Source organism: Lipotes vexillifer, unplaced genomic scaffold (genome assembly GCF_000442215.2).
Source record: "Lipotes vexillifer unplaced genomic scaffold, Lipotes_vexillifer_v1.1 scaffold1231, whole genome shotgun sequence".
Lineage (NCBI taxonomy): Eukaryota > Metazoa > Chordata > Mammalia > Artiodactyla > Lipotidae > Lipotes > Lipotes vexillifer.
The window spans coordinates 600,198-618,091 of NW_006798220.1; positions in this window are offsets into that span (position 1 = coordinate 600,198).

A 17,894-nucleotide genomic window follows, 5' to 3' on the forward strand; every position below is an offset into this window, starting at 1 on the left:
GAAAGAGTGAGACATATTTTCACTTTTACACCTTCTGTTCCCAAATGAAAACATTGACTTGAAAGCCAGGCTTGCAAACAGCTTCCCACTTAAACAATAAAAATGCACTGAAATCTTTCCAGTGATACCGAAGTTATGTGTAAGATGCAGAATTCAGGTGTTTTTAAGCATATGGAATATATGGAAATTCACCAAATGAAACCAATGAAGCATATTACTTCTCAATTCAAAATGATATATTAAAGAAAAATAGCAACAGTTTCTGCTGGAATGTTCACTTAGCCCTCATGGAAATACCAAATTAAGCAACAAAGAAAGAGATGGTTCTGCTTATTATGTATTGGATATAAGAAAAGAATACAACCATCTAAGTTGTATTCACGGGGAGACCCCCACCTTTTTGCAGGAAGAAGTGACTCTCCAAATTGAAGGCAAAGTTTATTATCACAGAGTTAGTTCATGTGAAAAATGGAGAATTCAAATAGGGACTCCTAGACCATTAACAACACAGATCCCACAGTGATTACAACTGTAAACCTGGAATGTGCATTTCCCTTTGCCAAATGTATTGTTTTTTTCTTCCTAGTGATTGACAGGAGGAAAAAGGTAAAGTCAGGCACATATTAATTTCCAAATTCAAATAAAGTGGTGTGACACGATACCTGGCCAGCCTCATTTTAATTTCCACTTGGTAAAAGGACATTCTCTTAGATTTGTATCTTACCGTTCTTTTCTATTATGTCTCAGAAGCTTTGCCACGTGGAGAAAAAATCATGCCACTCACCAGATAGACTTGCTCTAATATAATCTCAGCTCTAATCCCTGGAAACGTCTTGCGTTAATGCTTCGTAAAGCTCATCAGTTTTTACTAAGTCAAATCAGCAACAAAAAGATATACTGTTTCCTTGAGTCCATATGTATTTAGCAAATTTACCTTAAAACCCACTGTCTACAATAGACAATGCATATGTTATATAATGTGCTTAGAACTCTAGGAAAGCTTCTTTGTTTAATCAGCATAATATCCCGCAAAGTTTATCTGAACAATAAATGGTGTTTTAGGTGCACGAGGAGCATTTGAAGCTGCTCTTTCAGAAAAGCCACATTTGCTGAAATTTTTCTGGTTTCCTGAATCGTGTTGAGATCACAGGGTTTTCAGGTAAGACACCAAAACTTGCTTTTTACTGGAACTCTTACTTTGGAAGGCACAATTCTAAGCATCACAAATTTGGTGGTAAATTGACGTTTAGACATGGCCACAGTGACTTTTCACGCCATCACAGAGGAGTGTGAGAATATGAGAACCTCTCATGGAAGTGGAGTGAGTGCCTGGGCTTGAAAGCGCTATTTTAACCCAGAGATGGATAGAAAGTGCTCCAGGGCGGGGTGGGGGGTGGGGGTGGGCATGGGTGTGCTATGCTGGGCATCTTGAGGTCTGAACTCAGCATCAGAGGGTCCCTCACCGTGTCCTCCTGGAGGAGACTCCCTATAACATCATCTCTGGACCCAGTGAGCGAGGACCTGTGCGTCATTCAACCTCCAGCGTGGTCCCTTGCTGCCCATTTACGTCTTTGCGCCTCATCAACTTCATAGCGTCATCAGGGGCACCAAGCAAGGCCTTCTCAGGTGGCAGGTCAGCCGAGCACTCACACGAGACCACGAAGTGTGAATAAAACGCAGCTTTAAGTTTGCACTGAAGTTTTTGAATCTTGCTCATCAGCATATTCCTCCCCACCCCCCACCCCCTGCTCAGCCGGAAACAGACTTTCCAGTGAACACTCCCTTGCTTTCCCTGGTCTGACTAGTTGCCCTCGGCTCAGACCGCCCCTTCCGTGTGATACCCGGTTTTTCAGGTTCAGCTGCTTCCCTCTTCGTCTCCCCAGATGGAGATAGTGCCGCCGGGGGTGCTGCTGATGGCAGGGGGTAGAGGAGGCTTCTGAGCGGCGTGTGGACCCTGGACCACCTCGCGCCTCCGTGGAGGTGCTGCCCCTGGTGCCTGGCCAGGCCACTGTCCAGCTCCTACTGGCCTGTGATCCAGCTCGGGTCTCACTGGCCCTTTTGGGTCTGGCTCATGTTCCATCCTTGGCCGAATGGTTCCCCTTGTACCTCTCTGTCATATCGTCACTTCTGAACACCTCCTGGGACCCATGGAGACCCCAGGGGGAAGCTAGGCCCGCCTCTGCCTCATCCTGCCACCCTGAAGGCATGCCCTGAAAGTGCTGTCCTCCTAGGCAGCCAAGGGGGAGCCAGATTCCCCACACGAGGCAACCTGCTTTGATAAAACGGCTCTTGGATTCGTATTCCTGATTGCCTGTATTGGAGTCTGGGCCACGTAGGACCTGTGTGAACTTGGCCCAGTTATCTACATTTCTAATGCTTCAGTTTTCTCATCTGCAAATTGCGGATGATGAAAATAGTAGCCTCTACCTCTTGTGGTAATACTCTTGCAGTATTCAGAGCAGAGAATACCGTGTCGTTAAGGCTCAGTGATGACTGCCGTTATTGCTAATACAACCTGAGTCCACGATGGTAGACGAGGTGGAGGGAGAGAGTCAGTGCTTTACTGCTGGGCCAAGGTGCTGCTAAGGACACTTCAGGAATGCACCTCTACGGCTACTTAACGCACGGCTGCTTTCTGTGAGCCAGGTATCAGAGTGGCTTGAGAATGGCTCTAATTTAGCCCAATATAGCAGACAAACCAGATCAGAGAAATTATGTTACCTGCTCTAGGTAAAGAAATCTATCTTTTTTTTTTTTACATCTTTATTGGAGAATAATTGCTTTACAATGGTGTGTTAGTTTCTGCTTTATAACAAAGTGAACCAGTTATACATACACATATGTCCCCATATCTCTTCCCTCTTGCGTCTCCCTCCCTCCCACTCTCCCTATCCGACCCTTCCAGGCTGTCACAAAGCACCGAGCTGATCTCCCTGTGTTATGTGGCTGCTTCCCACTAGCTATCTATTTTACGTTTGGTAGTGTATATATGTCCATGCCACTCTCTCACTTTGTCCCAGCTTACCCGTCCCCCTCCCCATATCCTCAAGTCCATTCTCTATTAGGTCTGTGTCTTTATTCCTGTCTTGCCGCTAGGTTCTTCATGACCATTTTTTTTTTTTTTTAGATTCCATATATATGTGTTAGCCTATGGTATTTGTTTTTCCTCTTTCTGACTTATATCACTCTGTATGACAGACTCTAGGTCCATCTACCTCACTACAAATAACTCAATTTGGTTTCTTTTTATGGCTGAGTAATATTCCATTGTATATATGTGCCACATCTTCTTTATCCATTCATCTGTTGGTGGACACTTAGGTTGCTTCCATGTCCTGGCTATTGTAAATAGAGCTGCAATGAACATTTTGGTACATGACTCTTTTTGAATTATGGTTTTCTTAGGTTATATGCCCAGTAGTGGGATTACTGGGTCGTACGGTAGTTCTATTTTTAGTTTTTTAAGGAACCTCCATACTGTTCTCCATAGTGGCTGCATCAATTTACATTCCCACCAACAGTGCAAGAGGGTTCCCTTTTCTCCACACCCTCTCCAGCATTTATTGTTTGCAGATTTTCTGATGATGGCCATTCTGAATGGTGTGAGGTGATACCTCAATGTAGTTTTGATTTGCATTTCTCTAATGATTAGTGATGTTGAGCATTCTTTCATGTGTTTGTTGGCAATCTGTATGTCTTCTTTGGAGAAATGTCTATTTAGGTCTTCTGCCCATTTTTGGATTGGGTTGTTTGTTTTTTTGATATTGAGCTGCATGAGCTGCTTGTAAATTTTGGACATTAATCCTTTGTCAGTTGCTTCATTGACAAATATTTTCTCCCATTCTGAGGGCTGTCTTTTCGTCTTGTTTGTGGTTTCCTTTGCTGTGCAAAAGCTTTTATGTTCCGTTAGGTCCCATTTGTTTATTTTTGTTTTTATTTCCCTTTCTCTAGGAGGTGGGTCAAAAAGGATCTTGCTGTGATTTATGTCATAAAGTGTTCTGCCTGTGTTTTCCTCAGAGAGTTTTATAGTGTCTGGCCTTACATTTAGGTCTTTAATCCATTTTGAGTTTATTTTTGTGTGTGGTATTAGGAAGTGTTCTCATTTCATTCTTTGACATGTAGCTGTCCAGTTTTCCCAGCACCACCTATTGAAGAGGCTGTCTTTTCTCCACTGTATATTCATGCTCCCTTATCAAAGATAAGGTGACCATATGTGCATGGGTTTATCTTTGGGCTTTTCTATCCTGTTCCATTGACCTATATTTCTGTTTTTGTGCCAGTACCGTACTGTCTTGATTACTGTAGCTTCGTAGTAGAGTCTGAAGTCAGGGAGCCTGACTCCTCCAGCTCCGTTTTTCTTTCTCAATATTGCTTTGGCTATTTGGGGTCTTTTGTGTTTCCATACAAATTGTGATTTTTTTTTGTTCTAGTTCTGTGAAAAATGCCAGTGGTAGTTTGACAGGGCTTGCATTGAATCTGTAGATTGCTTTGGGTAGTAGAGTCATTTTCACAATGTTGATTCTTCCAATCCAAGAACATGGTATATCTCTCCATCTATTTGTATCATCTTTAATTTCTTTCATCAGTGCCGTATAATTTTCTGCATGCAGGTCTTTTGTCTCCTTAGGTAGGTTTATTCCTAGGTATTTTCTTCTTTTTGTTGCAATGGTAAATGGGAGTGTTTTCTTAATTTCACTTTCAGATTTTTTTTAATAGTGTATCGGAATGCCAGAGATTTCTGTGCATTAATTTTGTATCCTGCTACTTTACCAAATTCATTGATTAGCTCTAGTAGTTTTCTGGTAGCATCTTTAGGATTCTCTATGTATAGTATCATGTCATCTGCAAACAGTGGTAGCTTTACTTCTTTTCCAATTTGGATTCCTTTTATTTCTTTTTCTTCTCTGATTGCTGTGGCTAAACCTTCCAAAACTATGTTCAATAATTGGTGAGAGTGGGCAACCTTGTCTTGTTCCTGATCTTAGTGGAAATGGTTTCAGTTTTTCACCATTGAGGACGATGTTGGCTGTGGGTTTGTCATATATGGCCTTTATTATGTTGAGGAAAGTTCCCTCTTTGCCTACTTTCTGGAAGGTTTTTATCGTAAACGGGTGTTGAATGTTGTCAAAAGCTTTGTCTGCATCTATTGAGATGATCGTATGGTTTTTCTCCTTCAGTTTGTTAATATGGTCTATCATATCGACTGATTTGCGTATGTTGAAGAATCCTTGCATTCCTGGAATAAACCCCACTTGATCATGGTGTATGATCCTTTTAATGTGCTGTTGGATTCTGTTTGCTAGTATTTTGTTGAGGATTTTTGCATCTATGTTCATCAGTGATATTGCCCAGTAGTTTTCTTTCTTTCTGACATCTTTAGTTTTGGTATCAGGGTGATGGTGGACTCATAGAATGCGTTTGGGAGTGTTCCTCCCTCTGCTATATTTTGGAAGAGTTTGAGAAGGATAGGTCTTAGCTCTTGTCTAACTGTTTGATAGAATTCGCCTGTGAAGCCATATGGTCCTGGGCTTTTGTTTGTTGGAAGATTTTTAATCACAGTTTCAATTTCAGTGCTTGTGATTGGTCTGTTCATATTTTCTGTTCTCCTGGTTCAGTCTCCGACGGTTGTGCATTTCTAAGAATTTGTCCATTTCTTCCAGGTTGTCCATTTTATTGGCATAGAGTTGCGTGTAGTGATCTCTCATGATCCTTTGTGTTTCTGCAGTGTCGGTTGTTACTTCTCCTTTTTCATTTCTGATTCTATTGACTTGAGTCTTCTCCCTTTTTTTCTTGATGAGTCTGGCTAATGGTTTATCAATTTTGTTTATCTTCTCAAAGAACCAGCTTTTAGTTTTATTGATCTTTGCTATCGTTTCCTTCATTTCTTTTTCATTTTTTTCTGACCTGATCTTTACGATTTCTTTCCTTCTGCCAACTTTGGGGCTTTTTAGTTCTTCTTTCTCTAATTGCTTTAGGTGTAAGGTTAGGTTGTTTATTTGGTTTGTTTCTTGTTTCTTAAGGTAGGATTGTATTGCAATAAACTTACCTCTTAGAACTGATTTTGCTGCATCCTGTAGGTTTTGGGTCGTTGTGTTTTCATTGTCATTTGTCTTTAGGTATTTTTTGATTTCTTCTTTGATTTCTTCAGTGATCTCTTGGTTATTAAGTAGTGTATTGTTTAGCCTCCATGTGTTTGTATTTTTTAGATATTTTTTCCTGTTATTGATATCTAGTCTCATGGCATTGTGGCTGAAAAAGATACTTGATACGATTTCAATTTTCTTACATTTACCAAGGCTTGATTTGTGACCCAAGATATGATCTATCCTGCAGAATGTTCCATGAGCACTTGAGAAGAATGTGTGTTCTATTGTTTTTGGATGGAATGTCCTATAAATATCAGTTAAGTCCATATTGTTTAATGTATCCTTTAAAGCTTGTGTTTCCTAATTTTTTTTCATTTTGGATGATCTGTCCATTGATGAAAGTGGGGTGTTAAAGTCCCCTACTATGAATGTGTTACTGTCGATTTCCCCTTTTATGGCTGTTAGTATTTGCCTTATGTATTGAGGTGCTCCTATGTTGGGTGCATAAATATTTACAATTGTTATATCTTCTTCTTGGATTGATCCCTTGATCGTTATGTAGTGTCCTTCTTTGTCTCTTGTAATAGTCTTTGTTTTAAAGTCTATTTTATCTGATATGAGAATTGCTACTCCAGCTTTCTTTTGATTTCCATTTGCATGGAATATCTTTTTCCATCCCCTCACTTTCAGTCTGGATGTGTCCCTAGGTCTGAAGTGGTCTCTTGTAGACAGCATATATATGGGTCTTGTTTTTGTATCCATTCAGCCAGTCCATGTCTTTTGGTTGGAGGATTTAATCCATTTATATTTAAGGTAATTATCGATAAGTATGTTCCTATTACCATTTTCTTAATTGTTTTGGGTTTGTTATTGTAGGTCTTTTCCTTCTCTTGTGTTTCCTGCCTAGAGAAGTTCCTTTAGCATTTGTTGTAAAGCTGGTTTGGTGGTGCTGAATTCTCTTAGCTTTTGCTTGTCTGTAAAGGTTTTAATTTCTCCGTCAAATCTGAATGAGATCCTTGCTCGGTTTTGTAATCTTGGTTGTAGGCTTTTCTCCTTCATCACTTTAAATATGTCCTGCCACTCCCTTCTGACTTGCAGAGTTTCTGCTGAAATATCAGCTGTTAACCTTATGGGGATTCCCTTGTGTGTTATTTTTCCCTTGCTGCTTTTAATATTTTTTCTTTGTATTTAATTTTTGACAGTTTGATTAATATGTGTCTTGGCGTATTTCTCCTTAGATTTATCCTGTATGGGACTCTCTGTGCTTCCTGGACTTGATTAACTATTTCCTTTCCCATATTAGGCAAGTTTTCAACTATAATCTCTTCAAATATTTTCTCAGTCCCTTTCTTTTTCTCTTCTTCTTCTGGAACCCCTATAATTCGAATGTTGGTGCATTTAATGTTGTCCCAGAGGTCTCTGAGACTGTCCTCAGTTCTTTTCATTCTTTTTTCTTTATTCTGCTCTGCAGTAGTTATTTGCACTATTTTATCTTCCAGGTCACTTAACCATTCTTCTGCCTCAGTTATTCTGCTATTAATCCCTTCTAGAGAAATTTAAATTTCATTTATTGTGTTGTTCATCACTGTTTGTTTGCTCTTTAGTTCTTCTAGGTCCTTGTTAAACGTTTCTTGTATTTTCTCCATTCTATTTCCAAGATTTTGGATCATCTTTACTCTCATTATTCTGAATTCTTTTTCAGGTAGACTGCCTATTTCCTCTTCATTTGTTAGGTCTGGTGGGTTTTTACCTTGCTCCTTCATCTGCTGTGTGTATCTCTGTCTTCTCATTTTGCTTAACTTACTGTGTTTGGGGTCTCCTTTTCAGAGGCTGCAGGTTCGTAGTTCCCATTGTGTTTGGTCTCTGTCCCCAGTGCCTAAGGTCGGTTCAGTGGGTTGTGTAGGCTTCCTGGTGGAGGGAGCTAGTGCCTGTGTTCTGGTGGATGAGGCTGGATCTTGTCTTTCTGGTGGGCAGGTCCACGTCTGGTGGTGTGTTTTGGGGTGTCTGTGGCCTTATTATGATTTTAGGCGGCCTCTCTGCTAATGGATGGGGTTGTGTTCCTGTCTTGCTAGTTGTTTGGCATAGAGTGTCCTGCACCGTAGCTTGCTGGTTGTTGAGTGGAGCTGGGTGCTGGTGTTGAGATGGCGATCTCTGGGAGATTTTCGCCATTTGATATTATGTGGAGCTGGGAGGTCTCTTGTGGACCAGTGTCCTGAACTTGGCTCTCCCACCTCAGAGGCACAAGCCCTGACACCTGGCTGGAGCACCAAGAGCCCGTAATCCACACGGTGAGTGGCAGACGTGCTGTTAATTTCCTGTGTTGTTCACAAAGACAGCAGCTTAAATCCTCAGCGGCAGTGGCAGTTGGCGACAGGGAACCTGAATTGCAGAGTGAACATCTGTCTGTGACCACCTGTCTGCAAGCATGCTGGGAGGCAGTGAAATATAGACCTGACCTGTTGTGTGGTAAAGGGGGCAGGAGGGGAATCTATCTTAATTTTAATTTGTAGTTTGACTTTTTATCTTCAAATTAAGGTGTAACGAATTCAGTGCACATGTGCACAGTGCACATGATATTGAATATACACATATACAGATAGGCATTCAATGCACATGATATTGAATATACACATATACAGATAGGCATTCAAATTGGCTTGCTGCATTCATTATGCTGATGTGTTGAATATAGATGGGCTTTAAAAAATAGCTGTATTTCCAGGAAATAATAAAGTGAAACCTGCCATGTTAAAAGGACAACATGATGTTGGCATCTGTATTATTTCTCTTTTGCCCCCAAACTTAGAATGTTAAAACAGCAAACGTTTATTATCTCCCCTGGTTTCTGAAAGTCAGGAATCCAAGAGCAGTTTAGCTAGTGGATTCTGGCTCAGGGTCTCCCAGGAGGTTGCATCCCAGCTGTCAGTGGGGCTGCATCTGCGGAAGGCTTGAGTACGGCTACAGAACCCACCTCCAAGGTGGCGCCCTCACCTGGGTGTGGGCGGGAGGCCTGGGTTCCTCACCACCTGGGCTCTGCACAGGGCTGCCTGAGAGCCTCCTGGGATGGCAGCTGACGCCCCCTAGAGACTGATCGGTAAAATACACAGCAAGCAAGAAGCCACCGTTTATCACCTGGTCCCCACCATCACTTCTGTTTTATTCGTTAGAAGTACATCAGTAAGTCCAGCCATTCTCAAAGGGAGGACAATCAGGCTCCACCTTTTCAAGAGAGGATTATCAAAGGATCTGCGAATGTTTTAAAACCACCACCGCGTCCATTCATACTGCTTTAAACCCTGGTACCCCACTGTGCACCAAGAGAGCCCTGTGGTTTGCCTGTGGCTTCTTCAGGGATGCTTTGGTTGTGCTTCAGACGGCGTGCACCGTGCATGCACATTACTGCCTGGAGTCACCACAGATGGGGCACACACCTGGTCAGCTGCTGTGACAGAGGCATCTGGCTTTCCCGCATCTAGGCAAGGACCCAAAAGCATCATATTTCTAGGTTGTAAGTGCTGCGAAGGTGATTTTGCTTCAAATGTGTACTCAGCACCTAAAACAGTTTTTAGCACATAGTAATTGCTCAGTAAATAATAGTCTATTGAATGAATGAATGAACAAATGAGTGCATGAATCAATGACCATGCCTATCGGCATGCAAAGGACTGCATGTCAGTTTCAAAGAAGGAAGAGCCTCTGAAGGGGAAGGAAAGCTTAAGCACCAATGGGGAAAAAACAATCCAATATAGAGTGTGTGTGTGTGTGTGTGTGTGTGTGTGTGTGTGTGTGTTTTCAGACATTTATACAGATTATAGCTGAGAAAATAAGGAGAAGTCTATGCAGACATTGTCAGCTTCAATCACATATCCCTGAACTTGTAGCTAAGAGATAATAAAATCCAGCATCTCTGTCAGCAGTCAGAGTTATTAATTCACAGGCAGGCACTTTGGATGAATTCTGGATGAGAAGCTGCATTTTCAGGAGCACAGCAGGAAAATCATCACTTAGCGTAGCTGAGAATAGCTATCAGTGATTAGCATCCCTGTGTTTGATGTGGTAGCTTTTGTGCTACACACAGCGTGGGGTGAAGTAGCCGACTCTCTAGACAAGAGTCTCAGTGCACTGAAGCAAGCGTGTATCCAGGGTGCAGTGAGCAGGGCCAGGCGCTGAGGGCAGATACAAGAGGCTCCTTCTCCTGGGAAAGGAGAGGGGCGTGCTGCTGACCGGGGCTCCACACCCAGATCCGAACGCGTCCATTGGGGGGTTGAACAGTCATGGGGAAGAGAATGTGGACAGAGCACATTTCACACCCAGGCTTAGCCTCACGTCTGTGAACAGATGGACATTTAGATCATTTTTCTAGCCTGAGATGATTCCCTGCATGGAGCCAAGATGCGCAGTTGAAAAGTGAGAAGTGTAGCCTCTCAACACGAAAATTGGCATCCGTGGACTGGAACTGTGGGTAATTGGTGTTTGGCTGAAGTGCTGACTTTCGGCTGGAGTGCTCAGTGCGGTACCGCAAGGGTGTCTTGTGAGCCGGCCTTGCTCCAGGGAGTGGAGCCCTGGGAACTCAACACGTCAATCAATGTCTCTGCCATCGCGGGGGTTTCTCTTAAAAGACACTGTGGTTGGTGCTGCAATTTCATCTAAAAATGAAGCAACAAGAATCTCTCTCTACATGTGCACACCTCACATCTTTTGGAGTGTAAGTGGGTGGGCATGTGGATCTGTGTGTAGAGTCCCAGCCTCTCAGAGCTGATAGTAACCTCTCTGTAGGATTAGGGACTTTGGACAGTCTGTTGACTCTTTCCTCAGGGCACAAATGTGGTAAATTATCCTGAGAGAAGACAGGCTGGGTTCCCCGGGGACGGATTATTAAAGAGGACAGTAGGCATCCGTGACTCATTGGCAGTTGGGCGGATGAATTGTTGCTAAGCTTTGCTCAGCGCTGATCGTTTATCAGAAAACAAACCCACATGGCTTCTTAAATTGCCTCATAATCATCCATAAATGGTTTTTTAAATTATTCCATTTCGTAAGTACAGTCAACTTGGTTGCCTCTAAAAATACATATACCATAGAAATTTATTTGGACAATTGACAGTTTCTCAAGCTTGTTCCATTTTAATATTTACTGTGATCTGTAACCAGGTTATAAATAACTGTATTCCCAGTAAATGTATTTGCCTCAGTGAAATACAAAATTTAGCTTAAATATCTGGAATCTGTGATTGCTTTTAGGATATTAATATTCTCTCTGCTGTGAAATAGGTATGAATCATCAGGTACCAGTGGAAAACATTACACAGTCATTCTGCACCCTCCAAAGGTGACTGATGACTGCTTATCACAATTTCTTCAGAGAGGTATTAGGCAGCAAATGATTCATCAGTCATATTTCAGGAATCTGTTTGACTAACAGGGGTAGAATTATCTGAGCATCCTTTCACACTTATATCGCTTCCAGTAAAAACCACTCCTGTCTCTTCTGCGTGCACTTAATGAAGTCTGCGATCTTGCCGGCCTACGACATTTGACATGCTCAAATGAAAGCAAATAACAAAGATGCTAGATGACAGTCCATGTTCTTAATTAAAAGATTTATTGTTCAACACTGTGTGTGGCATTTCTTCACTCTCTTATAAATAGTTTACAAAGTTTGAGAGCATCAAACTTAAAATACCAATTAGCTAAATTAACTCAGATAATTGAAGAACAGTATCCTTAGAGTTCTGGGTGTTTAATTTTTATTTTTGATCGTCATTGGATTTGAATTTTCCAAAATTAAGCACTGTAGAGAAACCTATATCTGCAGGGCATGTTTAGCCTTCTAAGTAACTTCTTTAGAATGGCCCAAACTTGGTTGCCCTAAAAGTATCAGAAAAATTAATTATTAAGAACTCATCACTTAATATAAATAGTAAAAAAGTTTTGGAAGCTGCCTCTCTCCTTTTCTTCTCCCTCCATTTCTGTGGTCACTGACGTTCCCTCTGCTGGAAGCACTTTTCCCCACATAACCACCTAACGCACTCCCTCATCTTCCCCAAGTACTTGCAGAGATTTTCACCTTTCAATGTGCTCTACAGACACCATGCTATTTAAAAAGGTAGCACCCCCTCCCTACCCCCTCCCCAGACCTCCTGCTTCCCCTTGCCCTGATTTATGTTTTTCATGGGCCTTATCACTTTCTGACATGTCGTGTTAGTGTTGACTGGCTGTCTTCTCCCACAGGCAGGGAAGCTCCATGTGGCTGTTTGTTTTGGTCACCACTGGCCCCCCTAACCCCTAAGATGGTGCTTCTCCCCTTCTGGGCACTCAGTTAATGCCAGCAACCTGGGGTGACCTTTACCTGCCAGTTCATCCGAGCACCTGGCCAGCTGTCTAGAACATCCACCTTTAGTGTAGTGATGCTTACATCTCTGGACCACGTGGATGTCTTACAAACATTTCTGGACTGAGAATCAAAACGTGAAAGCTGAGTATTTGGTGAGGTTTCATCCACTTCTGCATTCTCCATTCCTTGGAGTGTACAGCTGTCTCAGAAACACTGCTACTAACCTTTCTGTAAACAAATTCCTGCCCAACACCAGAAGCTATTTAATTACACCAAAACATTAGATGTGGGCTTCCCTGGTGGCTCAGTGGTTGAGAGTCTGCCTGCCGATGCAGGGGACGCGGGTTCGTGCCCCGGTCCGGGAAGATCCCACATGCCGCGGAGCAGCTGGGCCCGTGAGCCACAATTACTGAGCCTGCGCGTCCGGAGCCTGTGCTCCGCAACGGGAGAGGCCACAGCAGTGAGAGGCACGCGTACCGCAAAAAAAAAAAAAAAAAAAAAAAAACATTAGATGTGAGTCAAGTGGATTTTATATTTTAGGTTATAAAAATGGAACTTTGGCACAATACTCAGACCTTTCACAAAAGGGAACATTTTTCCCTCTTGTTATTGTAGGCAGATCTGGATCTAGAGCTAATCATTTTCACTTTGTTCTCATGGCCCTTAAATAAGATTGTCCTTTCCATGCCTGCTTCTGTCATGTGCATCCAGAGAAAAACGTTTCCCCTCAGTTCCTTTCTTCTTCCTGCATTTTGATCCATAGTCTAACCTCTTAAAATGTATGAATTAACATTGGGATATATACTTAACAGAAAGTCAAGATAAACTCCGTATAAGATGGCTACCTTTAGAAATATTTAAAATATGTTATTATAGAATATTCTACTTTACGGGGATTTTTCCATTTATAGATAAATTGGTCTCCTTGAGGAAGCTAAAATTATGATTTTGCTTTCCCACAAAACTCTCTTTAATCCTGGCGTGACCAGGATGACCTGTAAAGATAATATCCTAAATCTACCTTAAACTTATTCCATTTCGGTTTAATTCTGATTCCTTTTCCTGCAAGGCAGCGTTTGCAGTCTCTAGGGGAAAAAAGTCAGGTGGGTTTAAAAATGCTGAGGCAGGCCAGGGTGACCCGTTTGTACATCCCCACCCAGCTCATCTTTCCAGAGGATGTCTCAGGGGTCCCTTGGGGCCTGGACTGGTGGATCCTGGTGTCTGGTGACATGGAGTAAGTCCACAGTGGAGGGGGAGGCGCCTGATGGGACCTCACTGCCCTAACCTTGTGGTTGCTACCGAGAGCCTCCTGGTCTTGGCTTGATTTTGGCCACACTTTCGCTCTTATTGTGTCTGAGACATCAACAGGCGTTATTCAACAAGTAAATGGTGCTAATTAGCGCCACACACACCTCTACACACTCTACAAGATGACCTCATTGAAGACCACACGACCCCCCGCCATGGGGTAGGTATTGCTGTGATGCCCATTTTATAGAGGAGTAGATGGAGGCGAAGGCAAGCTTGGTGTCTGGTAGCAGCAGGGTTAAATAGGGTCTTGTGGGAAAGCAAAATCATCTAGCCCTAATCACCGCCCCAAGCGCCCTCTCCAAAAACCATCTCACCGTTAGGGCTTCAACATATGAGTTTGGGAGGGATGCACACATTTAGTCCATAACACAGTGCCTCCCAGTCTTAGCACTACTGACATTTGGGGCCAGATAATTCTCTGCAGTAGGGGCTGTCCTGGGCATTGGAGGATGTTTTGCAGCATCCCTGGCCTCCACCCTCAAGATACCAGTAGCTTCCCTCCAGCTATGATACCAAAATGTCTCAGACAGGGACAAATCTCCTCTTGGAGGGAGAATTACTGCCACTTGTGAATCGCTGGGCCAACCCACCTCTGAAGCTTGGGGTCTCAGCACCGATGCCATCCAAGTTCACCTTGAAGATGATTCCCATGGCTCCGGTTTTAGTGGCAGGGGTTGAACAAAATGTCTTTAAACTACTCTGTAGCCCTGACATCCACAAGCCTTTAATCAAGATGCTTTTGACCTTGTGGGGACTTCCCTGGCGGTCCAAATGGTTAAGAATCCACACTTCCACTGCAGGGGGGACACGGGCTCGACCCCTGGTCAGGGAGCTAAGATCCCGCATGCCTTGGTGCGGGCATTGAAAAAAGTTTATGACCTTGTAGACGAGGCAAGGCATATGCAGAATTAACCTTAAGCATTTGGTTAGGTTAGTGCTTTGTTTTGATTTTTTTCCCTCCTGAATTGAGAACATTGAAGGTACTCTCTGTCCTGGAGAAGCAAGGGCACACTTTTAAAGGGCCAGTTACCTCTGGCTTTCTTGAATACAGCCCATGAAAGGTCTTAGCCAGCTCCACGCCAAACTCCTTGGGGCAGCCTTTTCCTTGTAGGGCTTACAGGACGCTTTGGTCCTGAGCAGGAGTAGGTGATGGCTTCCTAGGAAGGAAGGCCTTTGCACAGGGACCTGTTCTGGCAACCACACCTGCGTGCTCAGTAGAGGGACTGCTTGCTGCCTCTCACTGACCGGAGGTGCTCTGAGAACACCTACATATTCAGAAGACGGAACCAAATACGTGAGGATTAAGTACTTCTGTGAACCTGAAATTACAATTGAAATATATTTTTTAACGTAAGTGAACATGCGGTGTTTTAAATCTATCCAAGATTAACCCATATTCAACACTTTAAGCACCCGGGCTGCTGTAATAAACATTGTCTAATTATGCATTCTTGGGAGTGCACTTTATGTTGGGTTTTCGAGTTGGAATTTGGATCCGACTGAAGTTATCTACACAGTGCGGTTTTTGTGTATAATAAAGTAGGGATTCAAAATAGTAAGTCTTTTTTGAGTAACTCCACTTTGGGGTCTCCCTGTAGCTTCTCTCTAGAAAGGAATGTAGTTGAGAGCAGTGCTTGCCCGAGTTTAGAGTGGCCTCTCTACCTTTGACATTCTGGTTGCATTCAAGTACATTTTTGGTTGGTACAGGGTAGCAGTGCAGTTTGCAGTCCTGGATTTTCCTAAAATTCAGCTTTTTCTCCATGTTCGGTGATATTATTGGAGGTTTCATCATGACCCAGATTCTGCCAGTTTTGATTTTAAACACGGAAGCAGTGTGTTTACATCACTCGAGTGAAGGGTCTGGTCCTTCCTGATTTCTGCTTGAAACTAATGCAGCGTGGAGGTAGGTGGCCCCCAGGTGATAGCAATAGAAGTGACACTTTTGGCGGAGGCAGTAGGATAACCTGATGCCTTACTGGTTCCCACTCTCTTGGGAGATTTCTTAGCTCCACCTCAGGCTGGGCATTGCAACATTTTGAGCCCAGCTCATAAAAAGAATATTTTGGTAACTTTTTTTTACCCCTTCCATGACAGCATTTTAATGGTCCCCTTCCAACTTCCTAACAATGCATCTCCTTCCAGGAGCATCCAGCTGGGGATGGGAGAGGCAGCCTGTTGAGATCAATTCCAAGGTCTGATTCCCTGCCCACCCTACCCTGCTACCTCCTGCTCTTGAAATTTAGACACATGGACTCTTAACGTCTAGTCTACTCTGTACCCTGTGAGAGTTTAAAACCCTCCCAGGATTTCTGCAAATGCCCCAGGGCTTACATTCCCATAGTCATGTCAAGATCAGGGCCCTCACTTCCTCGGGGGTGGTGGGGGGGGGTAAGTTGCTTTAACATTCTGCATGGGGTGTTTCTTTAAACTTCTGACCCAGAAGCCCAAACCAGCCCCTTTCTCTGTTTCTCACCCTCCCCCGCAAAAGAAGCCACTTGAGGAGCTTTGTGTCTCTGGCACACTTTCGTCAGTGTTTGTAGGGACTGAGACAGGGCAGGACTCAAACTGTAGGATCACATACTCGGTTTTCTTACGCAGCAGGTTAATCCAGATTCCTCCCCCAATTTAGCTCTGGGCTGCTCTTGGCACAGGCAAGCCCATCACAGAGCTCAGAGCATAATGGCTTTTTCCTATGAGAAGGGAGGCTACCGAGATGATGGGGAATGCACCTTCCCTTGCTGGCCCCAATCTCCTATCCTCCCTATGGGTTCTCAGCTTATAGGACCCACTGTGTCCTCACAGGAGCATCAGAGCTCTTTCACATGTCACAGGAGCTGTTCAGAAAATGACCTTGCCCAACAGGAACCAAGGACAGTTCTTGAACCTTATCACCAGGGACAGCTCTCACGCCCCACCCCCAGGCTCAGCCACAGAAACAAGAAAGGTTCCCACATTATGTACAATTTGCATATTAAACAGGGAAATATCAAAGGCAAAAATGCTCTAAGGCCAAAGGCAATGCTGTTTGCTTCACATACAGCTGTACCTTGTTTTATTGTGCTTCTCAGATACTGTGAAAGTGAAGTTATACGACTTTTTTTAAAGAGCAGCGTTGTGTGGAGTCTTTAGCCTAACAATTGCAGTTGGATTATTCAAGGGAAGTGTGCATATCCATATCTCAAATGTTTAACAAAGAAAATCCTTTTTTTTTGTAGGGGGGCGGGGATGATGTCTATCACTAACGACCAGAGTTGTAAGGGCACACTTGTGGAGATGCTGGGTTTGGCAAGAAGCACACGCTCTTGGAGGTGAGACTCTGGCTTCTCCAAAATGAGGGAGAGGACTTGATTTAATCGTGTCCATCTGGCTCCCATCCACCCAGCAGGTGCCCACACACCCACTCTCTGCATCTTGGCTCTGGACGTCGTTTCTCGTGCCCCAGCCCTTGTGTCTGCTCCCTTCCAGGTCTTTCCTCCTATGGCCCTAACCATCCATCACCTGTCTCAGCCTTGGCCCCCCTTCTCTCCCTGGTCCTCGCTCCTTCTAAAGGCCTCAGGCTTGCATTCTCCAAGGACCTTCGCTCTGCTCCAGCCCCGCACATCCTCATGTGGGGTGTGGGTTTGAGGAGTTCCTGCGAAGAGAACAGACATTCTCAGCAAGGGGGCAACTGCATCATTCTGCCTCCTTGATAAGCAAAGGTTCAGCAATGAGATGTTCTGTGGACGGAAGAATCTTGGGCATTTGCTGGACTCCCGGCTGTCAGTCTGGAATCCCCTTATTAGTGTCGATAGGAACATAGATGTGGTGCCTGCAGGTCTGTGTTCATTCGAGTGTCAGCCCTGCCAGGCACTGAGAGTCCGAAAGAGTTGCTTTCAGAAGAGAGGTTAAATGACTTACCCAAAGACTCATCACTTCTTCTGGAAATTAATGAAGAGTCTGATCAAATCTGTGAGTCTTTTAATCACATGTAACATTCTTAATCTCAGTGTCGGGCACATAAGAAATGAGGAATACAGATTATCTGACACTATTATCATTATTAGTGTTGTTATTATCATCCTCGATTGATTGCAGCACCATAACGCAGAGGGCCATCCAGAATCCCAGAGCCTCCACCCTCAGGGCCCCCGCTCCCTGGTCCAGGCAGTGGAAGGGAATGGACT